The sequence below is a fragment of the Pleurodeles waltl genome, chromosome 3_1 (assembly GCF_031143425.1).
Source record: "Pleurodeles waltl isolate 20211129_DDA chromosome 3_1, aPleWal1.hap1.20221129, whole genome shotgun sequence".
Lineage (NCBI taxonomy): Eukaryota > Metazoa > Chordata > Amphibia > Caudata > Salamandridae > Pleurodeles > Pleurodeles waltl.
The window spans coordinates 1,344,107,803-1,344,130,378 of record NC_090440.1 but is presented as its reverse complement, the minus strand read 5'-3'; positions in this window follow the sequence as shown (position 1 = coordinate 1,344,130,378).

Below are 22,576 nucleotides of genomic sequence, written 5' to 3'. Positions count from 1 at the left end.
AGAGAAAAAAAAGGTGGGGCCACATGGTCCTCCGCTCAGACAGAGGGGAGAGGAGCTGCTAGTCTTCCCCCGGCATCCTCTTCTGTTGAATATCCGCTCCGAGCGAGGGGCCCTTCCTGAGCTGCTGCCTCGCGTTCTGGGCCTCAGCCTCCAGGCACCGGAGGAGCAGGGAGAGAGGACGCACCTCCAGTCACAGCGTCCTCCCTCCTGTGTGCGAGGTCCTCGGCCGGAAGAAGTCACTTGCGGCCGCCTCAGCCGCTCTGGGTCCCGTGGACGGGAGGTCCTCCTCGCCACAGCGGGGGAATCCGCGCCTCCACGAAGTGGTCTCCGGCTGCCCCCCGGTTCAGGACCCCGTGCAGCCATCCAACAACAGCTGAGATGGCCGTGCACTGTGCTTATACGCGGGCCAGGCGGCAGGAGCTCCCTCACTTCCCGCACACCATCTTGCGGCGCCAAGCCACGGCCCCATCCTCTCCATATCTAACTTATAAAGATATTCAGAGAGAGCTAAGCTGCATGAGGTTGGTGCTAGGTTACCTTATCTCCAGATGTGACATCCCAGGTGACACCTCCTACCCTCATATAACCCAGAACTCTGGTTTCATATGTGTTATAGAGCTCAAAGAAGACAGACATATTTGTGTCTGACCCTGTTTATGTGTCTTACTCTTTATGGGACATGCGTTGAATTGTGATCATGTGAGTTTTTTAATGTGTGCTTTGCTGCATGTTTTAGGAATGAGTGTCTGGTTGTAACTGTTAGGAATGTTTGTGTGTGTATGTGTTTTAGGCATCTGTGCTAAGTTGGGTGTGCTAAGAATATGTGTATGACTGTGAACATGTTATGAACACAAAACTGCCATTGTCTGTCATCAATAAAATGTGTAAAAATGTGAGTTGGTGTTGAGTGCCTAAGAGTGAGAGGAGTCAAGATTCAAACAGGTGAGGGTGTGGACACAACAGAGAGAGCAATCTTCAAATACAGGGGAGGAAAGGGATGCAGGATGCAGGATAGAGGAGGCTTTGACCTCACCAATTAATGAGGACGAGGTGCATAAATGTGAGTGGGGCACTGTGTGTGGCAGGTTGAGTGTTATGTGCACCTAACTGGTGGGCTTGCTTTTCAAATATATAAAAGGGTGTAGGCACACAAGTAAAGGATGAGGTGAAATGAGTTAGAGAGAAATTAGTGCATACAGATTACAGGACTATATACACACAGGAAAGAAGGCCTAAAAACCCAACTGAAGCAAAATAGGCACACAAAATGCAAGGTTTGCTGTGTGCCCACAGATGATAGGTGCCATGTAGATGCAGGTGATATGAATATGTGTATACAGTTAATAGGTCAAACTGTACATAAGGACGTTGTGCCCTATAGAAATAATATATACATATATTGTGACTATGTGCACACAGGAAAGATGTTGCTAGGTGCCAACAGATGAGTGGCCCCTGTGCCCACACACACAGGAGATGTAGGTTGTACATGCAGACAGGTGACATATGACTTAGTGAAGAAAGGTGCTAGAGCACTATAGCATCCTCCCCAGCTTAGGTACCCACATCAGTGACTACACCACAGACAGAGCTGAACATTGCATGTCTTTATTCTTCTGCGTGTAACTATGAACTCAACATTCTAAACTAAGCTTTCATTGCATTATGCTCTAATAACTACGTCACACACTTCTGCGGTGTCCGTTCGGAGCCAAAAGGGTTCCTTTATAAAACACAGAAGACACCACATCTCCCCCTCTATTAAATAAAACATTACAGCTACTGGAACCTGTTATCTTCAATGTCAGAGATTTGTGAAGACGGTGAAGAGGTAACAGCAGTCACTGTGTTCTCAGGTTCAGTCTTTCCTTCACCATCTCAAATTGAAGACTGATGAATCAAAGGCCTAAATTGAGAATAGTCTCTGGTAACAGGCTTCCCATGGCACTGGGCAGTCACCATGTTTCTCTTCGGAGACAACATATGGAAAGGTTCAACATCATATGAAGCATCAGGTTTCCTTCTTCACATCTGTCAGGCGATCACTAAGGGGGTTATTCTAACTTTGGAGGAGGTGTTAATCCGTCCCAAAAGTGACGGAAAAGTGACGGATTTACCACCAGCCGTATTACGAGTCCATTATATCCTATGGAACTCGTAATACGGCTGGTGGTATATCCGTCACTTTACCGTCACTTTTGGGACGGATTAACACTCCTCCAAAGTTAGAATAACCCCCTAAGTCTACTCACTTTAAAGTGATATTCTTTGCATGTTGCTGCTTGTCCATAGAGGCTTTCAGTTTCAGCTTATTAGCCAAGTCCCTTGTACAAATTGTGTTCTCATTTCTTTCTCTCTTGTTGGTCCATTGAGTTAACTTGGTTATCATTGCTCTCCCGAACATCAGAGTTGAAGGACTTTCACCTGTAGTCGAGTGAGTCATTGAATGATAAGCTTGTAAGGTAGAATTCAATAAAGTTTTCAAACTGAGCGTTTCAAGAGTTGCACTCTGTATTGCTTTCTTTAGCGTATCATAAAAAGCTCAACTAATCAGTTGGCCTGTGGTGACAAAGGTATATTCTTTTGATGATTTATATTCAGATACTCCAAGAATTCTTTGAATTCTTGACTGTTAAAAAGCAGGCCATTATCGGACTTCATAATGGCTTGAATACCCCATGTCCCAAAGATGCCATTTAGTCTCTCAATGACTCATTCGTGAGCTGTAGATGAGAGATCTTGGACTAATGAAAACATGAGTTTTCGTCCATAATCACCATCAGGTGATGTCCATTATCGAGTTGACCAAAAAAGTAAACTGCTATTTTCTCCCCTACATGTTTAGGGAGTTCTGACATGTTAAGAGTATGTTGAGTAACATTTGTAGAGAGGCAGTTGCATAGATGACAGGCCCTATGTTCTTTTTCAACCCTCTCATCTATATACGGAAGCCAAACTCAGTCGCGTAGAGCTCTTTTTGTGGCAATGATACCACAATGTCCTTCTTGAGGCACTTCAATTATTTTCTGTCACAAACTCTCCAGAATGAGGATTCTCAACCATCGAAGTATAACTCCCTCCTGAATATGGACAGTTAATCTTTGACATTTCTGTACTTTTAATTTTTTACCATCATTGGTGAGAAGTCGAGATTGTTGGTTCCATGACTGATGTGTAATTATGGCCCTCATTATGACATTGGCAGTAAATCCCACTTACCGCCACGTTGACTGCCGCCAACATACCGCCATGGCGGCGGAAAACCATATTATGACAGACACACACCAATCCGTCAGTATTCAGCCACACACACAAATCCGCCAGCCCAAAGGTCAGTGATAAAGTGGTGGTATCAAAACCCACACTGCTACGCCAACAGAACAAAGCCCATCATATTATGACCCACGAATCACCACAGCGGACATTCAATGGCGGTAAACCATTGGCGGTACATACCGCCCACTCAAAATGGACACCCACAGACAAAATAACACCACATTGGCCAATTCAAACAACACACGTGACACCCATACCCAAACCACACCCACACCACTATAAAACACCCACCCACATTACCCACAACCCTTTACCATTACAAACCATTGCCAGCAGAGAGACATCAAGACCACTCACACAACCAGAGACACACACTATACACACCTATACACCTCTCACGCTACCCACACTCCAACACATTACCCAACACACCCTCACCTACACACCTCACACAACACCCATGGCACCGCAAAGACACCCTGTTTCACAGAGGAGGAGCTAAGGGTCATGGTGGAGGAAATCATCAGGGTAGAGCCACAGTTATTTGGAGCACAGGTGCAGCAGATATCAATAGCTAGGAAGATGGAGCTATGGCGGAGAATCGTGGACAGAGTCAACGCCATGGGACAGCACCCAAGAACTAGGGATGACATCAGGAAGAGGTGGAACGACCTATTGGGGAAGGTGCGTTCCATTGCAGCAAGACACCAGCTAGCTGCACAGAGGACTGGCGGTGGACCCCCACCTCCTCCCCCACAACTAACAGCATGGGAGGAGCAAGTCTTGGCAATCCTGCATCCTGAGGGCCTTGTCAGAGTAGGAGTGGTACTGGACTCTAGTAAGTCAACTCTCTACTACTTTCACCTCCCTACCTGCTTGCCATCACATACCCCCACCCTCACCCTCACTCCCATCACTCCACCACTTCCCACACACCCCACCATCACATCTCACTCATCCCAATGCTAAGCCTTGCATGCTCTACCAATGCATGAACACCCCTCACAGCCCTGCATGGACACTCATCACTAAAGCATGCACACCATAGAGAACTAACAATCCCACCATCCACTAACATACACAAGTGAAAGCTGCCAGGGCAAATCCAATCAAAAAGGGCAAGCCACGGATGCATAATATGTGAGACACTGAAAACATAACACATCATTTACATCCACACAGGTACCCCAGCCAATGTCAGCTGAGAGGAGGTGCCAGCAATATTCAGTCCCCCAACAGAAGAGGCCCACAGGGATGACAGTAACTCTGGTGTTCAGGATCTGGATGACCTACCTGGCCCATCAGGGACCTCTGGAAAGCCGGTTACCAGGCCCAGTCACACACCACCACAGAGCCTTCCCCATCAGGAAACACCACCACAGCACCCACCCTGCGAACCCACACCTCGGTCCCCAGGACACGTCAATCAGCAGTGTGTCCACCGCTACAGGGACCCCAGGCCACACCTCATACCCAAGACAAACAGGGACCTGGGGTCAGTGGCAGTGGGCACAGGTTCGGGGGACAGAGGCACAGGCCAAAAGGGAAACTGGGAGGAGTGCTGTGCGCCAGTGGGAGGACAGGCCCAGGGATCCGACTCTACAGGAGGCACTTGCAGAGATCCTGGGAGCTTATCAACATTCCCATGACACAGTGGGCCAGATCTTGGACAATGTGCAGGAGAACAGGCGGCTGTAGGAGAGACAGTACCAGGGGATCCGGGAGGGCTTGCAGGCCATCAACAACACCCTGATCTCCATAGCAGGGGTGCTGGCAGACATGGCCAATATTATGAGTGAGACAGTCACACAACAGCGGGCCCCTGCCACTAGCGAGACATCTGAACAGCCTTCCGCCTCCGGGAGTGGCCAGGAGGCACCACCACAGGGCTCACAGGCCACCAGCACCCCTCCCCCTGCAGAAGGGGAACCACCCTGCAAAAGTTCCCTGCGATCCAGATAGAAGCCAGAGACACTTACCAAGACCCCCACCAGGAAATGAGACTCTCCTGATTGTCATCCTTGTGTCCCACTATGTCACCCTGTCCACTTTGAGCTGCCATTGCTCCCCTTCCTATGTTCCCTTGGACAAAGCACCTGTGCTACAAACAGACTGGAACAATACCCTGGACTTTCCTCCATCATCACCCCATCCAATTGCAGTTGCCCCTCTATATTTTAACACTTTAATAAACACCCTTGGAAAAAATTGAAGTTTGAAGTATGTCATGTATATCAATTATGTATTCATTAAAACAGGTACAAACATTGCAAATCAACTGTACAGTAAATGGGCATATATTAATGACCTATCTGTACATTCATAGAGTGGAAACTCTTCCGATTTCTGAACACCTGTTCATTCTGGCGGAGGGGACATATGCAATATGTGTTCCATCAAGCACCCCAATTATGTTGGAAATATGTCCCATTGCATAGAAATCGGCCTGCACTGTGGCCAAATCTTCAACCTGGGGGAAACCAATGTAGCTGCATATCTTTTTAATCAGGGCAGACAACACTCTGGTCAGCACTATTGAGAACATTGGCTGTGATATCCCTGTTGCCAAGCCCACTGTCACTTGGAAAGAACCAGTTGCCAGGAAATGGAGCACTGATAGCACTTGCACAAGGGGGGGGGGGATCCCAGTGGGGTGACGGATAGCAGATATCAGGTCAGGCTCCAATTGGGCACACAGCTCAGTGATTGTGACCCTGTCAAGTCTGTAGGTGAGGATAATGTGCTTGTTCTCCTGTGTTTCCAAGTCCACCAGGGACCCATACATGGGGGTATGTCTCCATCTCCTATTCATCCACAGCAGTAGGAATCTATGGGGCAAAAGAATGAGGAGCCGGTCACAAACTGAACAATGGAGCTACAGCAGAACTTTGCATGCTGTTAACTTGTAATGGGTCACTGTGATTTGTCCAGTATGTCCTAATTTCACCAATGAAGCAGCAATTTTCTAGGGCCTGCCCCCCTTAAAATGGCGTCTGCCTGGCCTGTGTGGAGGGACAGGTCGAGGTGTGGTAATTCCGCTGACGTTGGGGTGCCGTTGCGGGAGGCGGTCGGGAACCGGCGTGCAACTCCTCATTGGTTATAATTGGGCCCTATGGGTTACAGTGGCCAATGGTGTTCTACGCCGGCAGTGACGGTATGCACCTCCACGGACGTGACCTCCATTTCATATCATATTCCTCACTTGCTACTTGCTCTTCCACAGGAGAGGACCTACACTGCATGTGCTGCTGTGACCTGTGTCTGGAACCTACCATGGCCCGTGTGACTGGAGGAAGGGCTCCAGCCTTCACTTCGGAGGAGATGGAGGGACCAGTGGATGGGGTCCTGCTCCAGTACAGACTGCTGTATGGGCCTCCAGACCAACAGGTGAGTACACTGTGGGCACGATGCATGTGGCATGAATGCGTGGAGTGGTGTGTGTGAAGGCCTCGTAAGGGAGGTGGGTGGATGTCCTCTGGGCGGCTTGTAGGTTGTGTACTGGGCCATGTGTTTGCCAATGGTGATGGAAACGAGTATGGTGCCTCTGCAGGTCAGCGCCCATCAAAAGAAGGGTATATGGCGTGCCGTCGCCAAGGAGGTGCGGACCCTGGGGGTCTATGGCAGGCAGAGCACCAACTGTCGCAAACGGTGGGAGGACCTGAGATGCTGGGCAAGGAAGACGGCGGAGGTCCAGCTGGGAATGGCCTCCCAACAAGGAAGGGGTGCCTTTCGAACCCTGACCCCTCTGATAGCCCGCATTCTGGCTGTGGCCTATCCTGAGCTGGATGGGCGCTTGCGGGCATCACAACAGCCACAATGGGCTGAGTACAGTGCTCATCATTACAAGTAGGGTGGTATCCGTGTGGGGGATGTGTGTCAATGGGTGCCCTTAGGCCAGGCCTGACATTGTAGCGTAGGTTCCCTGGTGGCTAGGGTTCTGAAGGGATTATCCTAACTAGCTTGAAGGCATCCACAACTGGTCAGGGCTGCGTGGCTCCCAGGTGTGCTACATTTGGCAGTGTGTGCCCATCCCCATGCCTTGGCTGCTAACTAATTCTCTGGTAGTTCTATGGCATATTGCGTAGGCCTGTTCCCTGTGTGTGAGGGTGCTGTGTACGCCAACGGTGGTGTTGGTGCAGCCATTGACCAAGTGTATTCTTCATCTCTTCCCCCCCCTTTTTGTTTTGTCATCCTGTCCTTATGTGCATTAGCATCATCTGACGGAGGGAGCTGCATCCCACAGGACCCAGGAGGCTGATTCCACCGACGCTGAGGGCACCAGTGGGACGGAGGCAGAGCACCACGGGAGCACCACGGCAGAGACTGGAGGGGACAGTTCAGACACAGATACCTCCTCCGATGGAAGCTCCCTGGTGGTGGCAGACACTTCTGTGACCACCCCAGCTACAGCCGCCACCCCGTACCATCACCACCCTCCCAGCAGCCCCTCTTTGAGATGCCTATGCCCGCACACCCAGGAGGGTGGGCATCTCCTTTGCCCCAGGCACCTCAGGCCCTGCCCCACTGCCCTGCTTCCCTGAGTGAGAAGGCTATTGACCTCCTGAGATCCATCTCTGTAGGGCAGTCAACCATTGTGAATGCCATCCAGGGGCCGGCAGCCCAGATGCAACAATCTAATGCATTCCTGGAGGGCATTCACACTGGATTGGTGGCCCAACAGAGATCGATCCAGGCCCAGGCCCAGGCCTCCTCTCTGATGACAGCCATTGCCTCTGTTTCTACCCTCCCCCCTCCAACTTCCACTGCCCAGTCCCATTCTCCTCAACCCCAAGCACACAGGCAGACGAGCATGCACACAAAACAACAGCCAAGAGTGTCACAGGCAAACACAAGCACCACACTTCATCCCACAGGCACTCATACAAACACCATCCAGTTGCAGATACACCAGCATCCAATATTTCCACTGTCTCCCCCTCCTCGTCCTCCACTGCCTCCCACCCAGTTCCATCCACACTCACACCTGCATGCACTACATCATCATCCACTACCAGCATCACCACACCAAGCAGAACACACACCTCACTGGCAGACACCTCCATAACAACCATGCATACGTCCCCTGTGTCCTCTCCTACTGTGTCTGTCCCCCCCTCCTAAAGTACACAAACGCAAGCACTCAGACACCCAACAGCCATCTACCTCACAACAGCATACAGCCCATGCACCTAAAAGCAGCAGACAGACACCTCCAACAACCACTCCCTCATTCTCCACTCCCATTCCTTCTCCCTCTTCCCGCCCCAATGTCCCTAAAAAACTGTTCATATCCACCATTTACTTCTTCCCTACCCCTACCTCCCTCCCCCCGTCCTGCACGTATGGGCAGGGTAGGAAGAACCCAGCCAAGCACCTCAGCCACACAGTCCCACGGGCCCAGTCATCACCACTCCCACTCGTGGTGGAAAAGGATCCAGGCCACATGTCCTGAAGATGAAGAAGCCTGCACCAGGCAGCCTCAAGGGAAAGGAGCCTGTCCCAGCTGCGAGAAAGACCAAGGAGCCTGCCCCAGCTGGCAAGAAGGGAAAGGAGCCTGCCCAGCTGCCAGGAAGACAAAGGAGCCTGCCCCTGTCAGCAAGAAGGGAAAGTAGCGTGCCCCAGCGGCCAGGAAGACAAAGGAGCCTGCCCCAGCAGGCAAGAAGGGAAAGGAGCATGCCCCAGCTGCCAGGAAGACAAAGGACCCTGCCCCAGCAGGCAGGAAGACCAAGGGGCCTGGGGCAGGAATTGTGATGGAGCCCCCACCACCAGCCATGGTTGTGCAGCCGTCCGAGGTTGCAGGGGATGGGCCGGAGCCTCCCCCCCTCCCCACCAGCAGCACCACAACCACTGTGCAGCCGTCCGAGGTTGCAGGGGATGGGCAGGAGCCTCCCCTCACCAGCAGCAGCACCACGACCACTGTGCAGCTGTCACTGCCAGCGGACGGTATGTTAACCTGCCTCCATGGACTGCTGTGCGGCCTGCCCGCTGCAAAGCCAGTGGGGATGACACCCACCTAAGAGACTGTGACCGTGCACTCCCCAGGACCAAGAACACAAGGCACGAAGCCCCCTCCAGAACCAGCGGGTAAGACACCCACATGCCCAAAACTCCACAGGATCAAGCACAGGGCATGATGCCCCCTCCAGAACCAGTGGGAAGACACCCACTCGAGAGACTGTGATCTTGCACTCCCCAGGATCAAGCACAGGGCATGTTGGCGCCTCCAGAACCAGTGGGTAAGACACCCACATGCCCAAAACTCACCAGGATCAAGCACAGGGCATGATAGCCCCTCCAGAACCAGTGGATAAGACACCCACATGCCCAACACTCCCCAGGATCAAGCACAGGGCACGATGCCCCCTCCAGAACCAGTAGGTAAGACACCCACCTGAGAGACTGTGGCCCATCACTCTCCAGGATCAAGCACAGGGCATGTTGCCCCCTCCAGAACCAGTGGTCTTGGAACATCTCCAGGCTGAGGTACCCTGCCGTCCCCTGTCCCCTTGAGGTGCCTGCCTATTTACCAACTCATGCTCCTGCAGTGTTCTTTCCATGCTGAAGCAGGTGACACGTGTGGCCTTGGACTTTGGCCTGTGGCCATGTGGACTGCGCAAATAGTGGACTGGGCTTTGTCCCTTTTTCTGTACGTATGTATACATCTTTTATCTTGCCTAACTTATTGTCTCTACTGTGTTGATCTTATTACAAACACTTTTGCAAAATTGTTTTGTCCTTGCATTATTCATCCGAGATGCGGGGTAAAATTGTTTTTATAATTCATCTGGTTGTGTGTATGGTGGTGGGGGGAGTTGTTGTGTGTGTTTATGTCACTCTCTTCCCCCGGCTCACTTGTGTGCTAGGCGGCTGTAATCATCATTGTCGTCTTCGCCAGCATTGGTGTTCATGGTGGAGCAGAACGTAGAAGATCATAGGGAAGACATGCAGTTCTGGTTCCATTACGGCATGGTTGTTCCCTATATCTCCAATGGTGAGTCCTTTCCCTTCTGAGGTCTGTTTCCGCAAAGCTTTTGATGTCGTTGGTACCACTCCGTAAAAGGTGGCGGTTTCCGGGGTCATCGTATGATGGGCGGACCATTGACTTACGCCTGGCTGTAGGCGGCTACCGCCATGGTGGCTGTTGTTTCCACCCTGGCGGTCAGTGTGGTACATTGGCTGTCTATCGGAGATCTTTCTGCCATGGTCATAATTTGGCAGTAGTTACTGTCAGCCTGTTGGCAGTATTACCGCCACTTTAACACCAACCGGCAGGGTCGTAATGAGGGCCTATGTCTTTCAACTTCAGCATGTCACTATCATGGCTTGTGGCAGTGATAACCTGGGATAACAAGATAGCAACTGGTGTATTTGATTTTAAAATTAAATTAATATATGCTTCAGGTGTTTTTGGGTGGAGTACCTTGACCTTGTGTAGCACTCTGAAAAACTAGTCAGCAAGGGTTTGATCCTTTCCTAGACGATGCACAATGGTATAATTGTACTCTTGCAATCGTAGTCCCCATTGTTCAATGTGAGGAGGCATCTTGGCCTTTGGATCGCCTTAGTCAGTAAAGCTTGATGATCAGTTACCAGCTTAAAAGGCTTTCTGCACAGGAATATATGGAGATGTTCACAAGCCCATTCTACAGCTAAACTTTCTTTCTCAGATTGTGTGTAAGAATGTTCTGTTTGTGAAAAACCTCTACTAGCATATGCCACAATATGCTTTTGAGCATTTAGGTGTCCACTGTGCTGTGCAAGGATAGAGCCTAACCCGACTTGGCTAGTGTCAACAACATCTATATGAAAATTCAGATTGAAGTATGTCATTTCAGCAGCATTTTCAATGGCTTGTTTAATTCTCTTGAAACTTTTCTCACATTCTTGTGACCATTGAAGCGAAACATTTTTCTTTGTCAGCTCTCGTAAAGGAGCACTTATAGTGCCAAGAAATAAACGTACCATAGAAACATCTTGTGGGGGTTCAGCATTTAACAGAGCATGTACTTTTGCAGGGTTAGGTGTCTTACCCCCATCAGAAAATATATGTCCAAATAATTTTAGCCTTGTCTTGTGGAACTCACACTTGTCTGCATTCAAATTCAATCCTGCATCAGTAAGTAAACAACATACTTTTGTGAGAGCTCTATCATACTCCTTCTGTGTATCTTTGAAAATGAATGTCATCTCTATAGCTGAACGCATTCACAACAAGCTGTATGATATGTCGAATGACGTCTTGAAAACGTCCTGTAGCCGATGACACACCAAACCTAAGGCCCAGATTTACCAAATAGTCATGTAGCGCAGTGTACAGCGAAAAATGCTGCACTGTGCTGCATGACAGGGAGGGAGCAGGAGAGCACCATATCTCCAGTGATATGGCGCTCTACTCCCCTCTCCCTAGCGCCAGAACTGAGTTTATCTGCTGTGTGCCACTCACACACCTTTGCGCCATAGTGCAAGGGGGTATGCGCGAGTCTAGCATAGGTTTTGTACTGGAAGGTTAGCCTTCCAGTACAAAATACCATACTTAGACACCCTTTTAAACTTTTCCCACATTGTATGTGTGCTGCACAGTGCGGCACGCATGCAAAGTCTGAACAGAAAGGAGAAATGAAAACATTTCTGCTTTAATGCCTGCTTTCAAAAGGCTCAACTTTTAACCTTTAAACTTAAACCCTGTCTACTATTGTTTTCAGGTAGGGTTTTGCATCAGAAGGCATGGGTGGTTGCATGGGAATGCCCATGTACCACCCATGTAATGCCCCTTTGGCGCTAAATAACGCAAGGCAGTGTTTCACGCTGTTTTGTGTTACTTTAGAGTACTTTCCATCGCAAAGTAAGTTTTGCACTAGAAAGTAAATTAGGAAAAAAGCATTTTGTGTTGTACCCAGCGCAAAATGTTTGTAAATCTCCCCTTAAGTCTGTTGTATTGAAACAGACCAACATGTGTAGAAAAGGTTGTAAGGTACCTGCAATTTTCTTTGAGTTCTAACTGATGATAACCTTGATTAATATCAAGGTGAGAGAAGACCTTTGCACTATTTAATTGTGTTTTCATGTCAGCAGTGTGTGGACCTGGATGTCATTCTCGTTCAATTGCCTTGTTTGCCTAACGCATATCAACGCATATGTGTACAGCTCCTTTACTGTCCTTTTTGGGCAGTACCACTTTGGGAGAAACCCATGGCATTGGACCAGTAGAACGCTCAATATTTTTCATGCTTGAGTAATAATTCAAGTTCTTCTTCAACAGCTTATTGTAAATATAAAGTAATTTGTCAATGTCTCTGAGCAAAAGGACGGACATCCTCAATAATATAGAGATTTACTTTCGTAGTCTTAAGCTTTCCTAAACCATTAAACAATGTAGGGGATTGTCTTACTATTTTATGATGAGCATTCATGTTTGTATTCACAGAAATGAGTCCTGTATCAGTAGCTGTACAGAAACTGAGTAGACAGACACTTGACGGTGTATCTTGAAGCACATGGATGGGTGCTTGCACCTCAGTTTTCTTATGTTCCATTGTCGCTACAAATGAACCTTGACTTTTTATGGGCTTCGATACAGCCCATAAATGCACTTTGGTTTTCAATGGCGTAAGCCGTGATAGTGGAAATAGTTTCTCTTCAGGCATTGTGTTCTCTTTCCCACAGCCTTCACGTAACTGTCCAATGGAGGCACATTTACCTGTGTGTGGAAATTAAAATCCACATATAAAACATAAGTTATTTTTGTGTGTAGACAGCCCTTTGTGTCTTTCAATCTTTTTCTTTGGCTTACTTTTCACACTCATGACTAATTCACTCTGGGAACCTCCGGCCTCCATGTCAGCAGCTTGTCTTTCAGCACGCTTTTCAGCTCTCGCTGCCATTAACACTTGCTCCAGACTAAAGGTCTCTCTCAGCATTAGTCTTCTGAACAAATCTGAGAAGCATCCATCAATAACTCTAAGACACATAAGCCCTCATTATGACATTGGTGGTAAGTCCCGCTTACCGCCATGCCGACTGCCGCCAACATACTGCGATCGCAGCGGTATACCGCTACCCATATTATGACCCACACATAGCAATCCGTCACTATACAGACACATACACATGTCCGCCATCCCAAAGGTCAGTGGTAAAATGGCGGTAGAAAAACCCACACCGTTACGCCAACAGAACCACACCCCCAACATTATGACCCAAGAATCACCGCAGCGGACATTCAACCTCGTTAAACCATTGGCGGTACATACTGCTGCGCTCAAAATACACACACACACATATAAAACAACACCACATTAGACAATTAAAAATACACTCACCTGACACTCATACACACACCACACCCACACACCACAACACTATAAAACACACATACACATTACTCACAACCCTTTACGACTCAAACATTTTGACGACAGAGACATAAAAAGCACCCACAGAACCAGAGGCACAGAACACCATCACCCATACACCATCCACGCACCTCACAGGACACACCCCAAAACATCACCCCACACACACTCCACTCACACTACACCCATGGCACCACAAAGACACCCCAGGTTCTCAGAGGAGGAGCTAAGGGTCATGGAGGAGGGAATCATTCGGGTAGAGCCACAGCTATTCGGATCACAGGTGTAGCAGACATCCATTGCAAGGAAGATGGAGCTATGGCGGAGAATCGTGTACAGAGTCAATGCCGTGGGACAGCACCCAAGAACAAGGGATGACATCAGGAAGAGGTGGAACGACCTACAGGGGAAGGTATGTTCCGTGGTTGCAAGACACCAGATAGCTGTACAGAGGACTGGCGGTGGACCCCCACCTCCTCCCCCACAACTAACAACATGGGAGAAGCAAGTCTTGGCAATACTGCATCCTGAGGTCCTGGCAGGAGTAGCAGGAGGACTGGACACTGGTAAGTCAAATCTCTATTAGTATCACCCCCCCTGCATGCCATCACATACCCCCACTCTAATCACCCAACCACCTCACATACACCCCACCATCACAACCCACCCATTCCAATACCCAGCACTGCATGCACTACTAATGCATGAGTCACAGCCATGCATGGACACCCATCACCACAGCATGCACACTAGAGAGAGTCACCTAGCCCACAAAATAACTACTCACACAAGGCAAAGCTGACAGGGCAGTCACAACCATACAGGGCAACACACCCATGCACAAGATGTCACACACAGAAACAATAACACTGCATTTACATCCCCACAGGTCCCACACCCAACGTCACTGGAGAGGAGGTGCCAGCAACAACCAGTTCCCCCCCCCCCAGAAGAGGTCCACAGTGATGACAGCAGCTCTGCTCGCCTCGATCTGGATGACCAACCTGGCCCATCAGGAACCTCTGGACAGTCGGTTACCCAGCCACAGTCCCATACCACAACAGAGCCTCCCCCCTCAGGAAACACCACCACAGCACCCACCCAGCGGGCCCATACCTCTGTTCCCAGGACACGTCAATCAGCAGTGTGTCCACCACTATAGGGACCCCAAGACACCCCACAAACACAGGACGATCAGGGACCTGGGGTCAGTGGTAGTGGGCATATGGTTCAGGGGACAGAGGCACAGGACAACAGGGAAACTGGGAAGACTGCTGTGCGACAGGGGGAGGACAGGCCCAGGGAACCGACTCTCCATGAGGCACTCACCAACATCCTGGGAGCATACCACCATTCCCAGGAGACGATGGGCGAGATACTGAGCAAGTTGCAGGAGACCCAGCAGCTGCAGGAGGGACAGTACCTGGGGATCAGGGAGGACCTGAGGGATATCTACACCACCCTGGTCACCATTGCAGGGGTGCTGGCAGACATGGCCAACATCATGAGGGAGGCAGTGGCACACCAACAGGCTCCTGACACTAGTCACACGATGAACAGCCCTCCACCTCCACTGACGCTAATAGACAGGAGGCTCCGCCACAGGAACAACAGGCCACTAGCACCCTTCCCCCTGCAGAAGGAGAACCAACCCGCAAAAGGCCCCTGCGATCCAGGCAGAAGCCAGAGAACATTGCCAAGACCCCCGCCAGGAAATAAGACTCTCCTGATAGTCACCCTTGTGTCCCACTCTGTCACCCTGTCCACCTTGAACTGCCATTGCTCCACTTCCTATGCCCCCTTGGACAATGCACCTGTGATACAAATAGAATGGACTCTATTCTGGACTCTCCTCCACCATCACCCAAGCCCATTGCACATCCCCATTTACTTTTCGGCAATTAAATAAACACCCTTTGAAAAAATACAAGGATGTGGTATGTCAAATGATTTAAGTATGTATTCCTTTAACAATCTGTAGACATTTAAATTAGACTGTACAGTAATGTATATATAGGTATGACCTATATTGTGCTGCAATCAATACACCAGGAGCCAGAGTAGGGCACAGATATCTGTGAATAGACATGTCAAAGGGTACAGTAAGATGCCATAGTAGTGGGAACAGCAGCCTGCCAGTGGAAATTTACAACACAAAACTGCAATGGAAGATGAAGTTACAGTGTATTACCTGTGTGTCACTGTAAGTACTGTCAAATGATAGATGTTCTGTTGTCCACATCCTCATCCTCTGCCTCCTCTTCGTCACTGTCCACAGGCTCCACCGCTGCCACACGCCCATCTCCACCCTCATCCTCCTGCAGAAAAGGCACCTGGCGTCTCAAGGCAAGGTTGTTCAACATGCAACATGCCACTATGATCTGGCACACCTTCTTGGGTGAGTAGCACAGGGATCCACCAGTTAGATGGAGGCACCAAAACCTGGCCTTTCGGAGGCCAAAGGTTCGCTCTAGAATTCTTTTTGTTCGCCCATGTGCCTCATTGTAATGTTCCTCTGCCCTTGTCCTGGGATTCCTCACTGGGGTCAGTAGCCATGAGAGGTTGGGGTAACCAGAGTCTTCTGCAAATATCGAGGGATACCTGTTAGCCAGACACTCACCCTTAGGGCCAACCCACACCCATATACCAACCTACACTGGGTGGGGACCATGGGCTCACCTATTAGTCACACCCGGTGCCTCTGGGGTTGAGTCATCACATATGGGATGCTGCTATTCCTCAGGATAAAGGCATCATGCACAGACCCAGGATACTTTGCATTCACATGAGAGATGTACTGGTCCGCCAGGCACACTATCTGAACATTCATTGAGTGAAAGCTCTTTCGATTTCTGAACACCTGTTCATTTTTCCGGTGGGGACAAAGGCAATATGTGTACCATCAATAGCCCCAACAATGTTGGGGATATGTCCCATTGCATAGAACTCATCTTTCACTGTGGCCAAATCCTCGACCTGGGGGAATACAATGTAGCTGTGCATATGTTTCATCAGGGCAGACAACCCTCTGGTCAGCACGTTTGAGAACATTGGCTGTGACATTCCTGCTGCCAAGGCCACTGTCACTTGGAAGGAGCCAGTTGCCAAGAAATGGCGCACAGATAGGACTTGCACAAGAGGGGGCATCCCAGTGGGCTGATGGATAGCTGAGATCAGGTCTGGCTCCAATTGGGCACATAGCTCTGTGGTTGTGGCCCTATCAAGTCTGTAGGTGAGGATAATGTGCCTGTTCTCCATTGTTGCCAAGTCCACCAGGGGCCTGTATACGGGGGATGTCTCCATCTCTTAATCATCCTCAGCAGTTGTAATCTAGGGGGCAAAACGATGAGCAACTGGTCAGTTCCCAACATTTCCTCAATGTACAATGCATTGCATGTTGTGACAGAAACAGTATGTTGATGTTTAGTCCCAAAATGTGCTTATGTCTGCTGTGACGCAATTAGGTGCCATGGCCTGCCCCCCCCCAAATGGCGGACGCCTGTCCTATGTGGATGGACAGGTGGAAATTAGGTAATGCCGCTGACGTTTTGCGCCTTTGCGAGAGGCAGTTGAGTACTGCCGTGCAACTCCTCATTGGTTATCATAGGGCCCTATGGGTTACAGTAGCCAATGGTGATGTACGGCAGCGGTGACGGTACGCACCGCCGAGGACGTGACTGCCATTTTCTATCTGTTCACTCACTTGCTACCTGACCTTCAACAGGAGAGAACCTACACTGCAAGTGCAGCTGTGACCTGTGTCTGGAACCAACCAGGGCTCGAGTCACTGGGGAAAGGGCCCCTGCCTTCACCGCTGCAGAGTTGGAGAGACTGGTGGATGGGGTCCTACCCCAGTACTGACTGCTGTATGGGCCTCCAGACCAACAGGTGAGTACACTGTGAGTACGATGCATGGGGCATGAATGCATGGAGTGCTGTGTGTGAAGGCCTCGTGTACGGGGGTGGGGGGGGGGTTGAGCGTTCCTAGGCAGCATGCTTCATGTATGGTGGGCAATGTATGTGCGTAAGGGGATGGGAGGGATACGGTGGGCCATGAGTGTAACAAGGCGGACGGTATGACTGATACCATTTTCTAATTTTATTTTTCTGCAGGTCAGCACCCATCAGAAAAAGGGTATATGGCGTGCCATCACCAAGAAGGTGCAGACCCTGGGGGTCTACGGCAGGCGGAGCACCCAGTGTCTCAAACGGTGGGAGGACCTGAGATACTGGGCAAGGAAGACGACAGAGGCCCACCTGGGCATGGCCTCCCAACAAGGAAGGGGTGCTTGTCAAACCCTGACCCCCCTGATGTTCTGCATACTGGCGGTGGCCTATCCGGAGCTGGATGAGCGCTTGAGGCCATCACAGCAGCCACAAGGGAGTGAGTACAGTTCCCAATATACTACTTGCGTGTGGAGGGGTGGTCTCTGGGTGGGGGTTGTGCGCCCGTTGGTGCCCCTAGGCCAGGCCGGACATTGCAGGGTAGGTTCCATGTTGGGCAGGGGCTGATGCACTCCACCTCCGAACAAGCTAGTGGGCATCCACTACTGGGCAGGGCTCTGTGGGTCTCAGGTATGCTGCAACTGGCGTTAGGTATTACTGTCCATGGCCTGGTGACTAGCATTGTGACTGGTAGTGCAACACCTAGTGCATAGGGTTGTCCCCTGTGTGTTGTGTACGCCAACAGTGGTGTTGTTGCTGGCATTGACCAAGTGTATCCTCTGTCTCTCCCCCCCTTTTTTGTTTTGTTACCCTGTCCTTCTGTGCATTAGCATCATCTGGCGGCGGAGCAGAGGCACCGTCGACGGAGGGAGCTGCATCCCACAGGGCCCAGGAGGCCGAATCCACTGATGGTGAGGTCACCAGTGGGACGGAGGGTGGGGGGGAGCATCACGGCGGAGACTGGAGGGGACAGTTCTGAAAGTGATTCCTCCTCCGATGAAAGCATCCTGGTGGTGGCAGACACCTCTGTGGCCACCCCAACTACAGGTATAGCCGCCACCCCCATACCAGCACCATCCTCCCAGCAGCCCCTCAGCTTGTTTCCCGTGCCCACTCACCCAGGAGGGTGAGCATCTCCTTCGCCCCAGACACCTCAGGCCCTGCCCCAGTTAGCCCTGCTGCCCTGAGTGAGGAGGCTATTGACCTCCTGTGATCCATCTCTATTGGGCAGTCAACCATAGTGAATGCTATCCAGGGCCTGGCAGGACATTTGCAACATACAAATGCATTCCTGGGGGGCATTCACTCTGGCGTGGCGGCCCAACTTAGATCATTCCATGCTCTGGCCTCCTCCCTGATGGCAGCCATTGTCCCTGTCTCTAGCCTCCCCCCTGCAACTTCCTGTACCCAGTCCCATACCCCTGAACCCCAACCTATCCCAAGCACACATTCAGACCAGCATGCACCCAAGACAACACACAGGAGTGGCTCAGGCAAACACAAACACCACACATCATCCCACAGGCGCTCACACAAACACCATCCAGATGCAGAAATACCAACATCCACTGCCTCCACTGTGTCCCCCTCCTCCTCCTCGTCCACCTCCCTCCCAGTAGCGTCTACACTCACACCCGCATGCACTACATCCATACCCACTGCCTCCATCACCATCACACCTATCAGTACACGCCCCTCACTGGCAGTCACCACCCCCACATCCATGCACACGTCCCCTGTCTCCTCTCCCACTGAGTCTGTGCCCCCTCCTCCCAAAGTACCCAAAAGCAAGCACTCAGACACCCAACAGCCATCCACCTCACAACAGCATCCAGCCCATGCACCTGCACCCAAACACAGCAGACAGACACCTCCTACAGCCACTCCCCCTTCCTTCACTCCCAAATCTTCACCCTCTTCCTGCCCCAGTGTCCCTAAGAAGCTTTTCCTCTCCACCCTTTACCTCTTCCTACTCCGCCTCCGTCCTTTACTTCGGGGCAGGGTGGGCAGAACCCAGGCCAGGACCTCAGTCACCCAGTCCACAGCCACTGTAGTTTTGGCAGCTACTGCAGGTGTGAGAGGCTCCAAGGAGACACCCATCAGCACTGGCAGTGTGCGTGCACCAGCTGCCAAGGGGAAGGGCAAGGAGGCCCCACCAGCTGCCAAGGGCAAGTAGGCACCACCACACGGCAAGGGGAAGGGCAAGGAGGCACCACCACACAGTAAGGGCAAAGACAACGAGGCACCACCCCACGGCAAGGGCAAGGAGGCACCACCAGCTGCCAAGGGCAAAGGGCCTGCCCCTTCAGGCAGGAGGGACAGGAGGCCTGGTGCTGTGACAGGATCTAAGACCCCACCACCAACCATGGTGCTTCAGCCATCCGAGGCTGCAGGGGAAGGGCTGGAGCCTCCCACCACCACTGGCTGCACCACCACCTGCACCACTATCAGCACCACCACATGCACCACCACTGGCAGCAGCAGCAGCCCCATTGGGCAGCCGTCCGAGGCTGCAGGGGAAGGGCTGGTGCCTCCCCCACCACTGCCTGCACCGCCACCAGCACCACTGGCACCAGCAGCAGCCCCAGTGGGCAGCCGTCCGAGGCTGCAGGGGAAGGGCTGAAGCCTCCCCCATCACTGCCTGCACCGCTACCAGCACCACTGGCACCAACAGCAGCCCCAGTGGGCAGCCGTTCGAGGCTGCAGGGGAAGGGCTGGAGCCTCCCCCCACCACTGGCAGCACCAACACCAGCACCAGCACTGCTACCACTGTGCAGCTTTTGCTGCCGGCGGATGGACTGTAGTCTAGCCTCCATGGAGTGTTATGCATCCTGCCCACTGCAAATCTTGTGGGTATGACACACAGGTGAGAGACTGTGACCTTGCACTCCCAAAGTGCTGCATCACAGGGCACAAAGCCCCCTCCAGAACCAGTGGAAGAAGGCATCCACTCACCCCCTCCTTGCCAGGGTGAAGCACACTGGGCACAAGGTCCCCTCCAGAACCAGTGGAAGAAGGCATCCACTCATCCCCTCCTTGCCAGGATGAAGCACACTGGGCACAAGGCCCCCTCCAGAACCAGTGGAAGAAGGCATCCACTCACCCCCTCCTTGCCAGGATGAACCAGTGGAAGAAGGCATCTTCTTGAGAGACTGTGGCTTTGCACTCCCCAGAACCAAGCAGTGGGCAAACCACCCACTTGAGAGACTGTGGCCTTGCACTCCCCAGGACCAAGCAGTGGGCAAACCACCCACTAGAAAGACTGTGGCCTTGCACTCCCCAGGACCAAGCAGTGGGCAAACCACCCACTAGAGCAACTGTGGCCTTGCGCTCCCCAGGACCAAGCAGTGGGCAAACCACCCACTAGAGAGACTGTGGCCTTGCACTCCCTAGGACAGAGTAATGGGCATGTAGCCCCCTCCAGGACCAGTGGTGTTGTACCATCTTCCGGCTGAGGTGCCCCCCCATTCCCCTTCCCCCTGAGGTGCCTGTGTATTTTCGACCTGATGCCTCAGCAGTGTTCTCTCCATATTGATGCAATAGTCAAGTGGGGCCTTGGCCTATGTGATATGGCACTGTGGCCCACGGACATTATGGACTGGGCACTGTCCCTCCATTTGTATATCTGTAAATACTGTTATGAATTTTGAGGACATATTTCTAGTTTTTTATCTTATTAGACTCACTTAAATCACTTCCTTTTGTCCTTGCATTATTCCTGAGGGATATGGGGTGGATGTGTATTGTTGTTGAATCAGTTTGTGTGTATGGTGTTGGGGGTGGGGGTGTTGCATGTGTGTGTCACTCTCTTTTTCCTCCCCCTCCCCTGTGTGCTAAGCGGCAGTACTCACTGTGGTCATCGTCGCCGGCATTGGTAGTCCTGGTGTAGGAAGAGGTAGACCAGCATGGGGAAGATCTGCAGTTCAGGCTCCATGGCGTTCTTCCTTGAGTCTCTAGAGGTGAGTCCTTTGCCTTCTGTGTACTGTTTCCGCCGTGCTTTTGTTGTCGTTGATACCACCCCGGAAAAGTTGGCTGATAGGCCAGTTGTAATAGTGTGGGCGGTACATTGTCTTCCGCCTGGCTGTTGGCGGTTACCGCTGCGGTGCTTGTTGCTACCGCCGTGGCGGTCAGTGTGTTAAAGTGGCTGTCTGTCTGTGCGCTTTTCGCCGTGGTCATAATTCCATTGTTTTTTTACCACCGGCTTGTTGGCGGTATTACCGCCGCTTTATCACCGACAGCCAAGGTTGTAATGAGGGCCATAGCTTCTTCATCATTAAATTCATTGAACTTACAGTGTTTGATTAGTGTATTGAGTCTCTGAAAATGAATTGATGGTTTCACCATCGTTTTGGCGTTCTTGACTGAAAATGTATCTTTCATAATCAACGTTTGGTACTGGATTGAATTTGAGATTCAGGCCCTCATTACAACATTGGCGGTAAAAGCTGCATACCGCCGTGCAGAAGACCGCCAACACACCGCCAGAGAGAGACACTACAAACTACTACCAAGCATCCACAGGCACACAACACCATCACCCACATAACTTCCACGTACCTCACACAACACACCACTACATATCAGCACACTTATCACCACACACACCACCCCACACATCATCCACACCACCCCATGGCACGGCAAAGACACCCCAGGTTCTCGGAGGAGGAGCTCAGGGTCATGGTGGAGGAAATCGTCCGGATAGAGCCACAGCTATTTGGATCACAGGTGCAGCACACCTCCATAGCTAGGAAGATGGAGCTATGGCGTAGAATAGTGGACAGGGTTAACGCAGTGGGACAGCACCCAAGAAATCGGGATGACATCAGGAAGAGGTGGCACGACCTACGGGGGGAGGTGCGTTCCGTGGTTTCAAGACACCACCTTGCGGTTCAGCGGACTGGCGGCGGACCCCCACCTCCTCTCCCACAACTAACAACATGGGAGGAGCAGGTCTTGGCGATTCTGCATCCTGAGGGCCTCGCAGGAGTAGATGGAGGAAT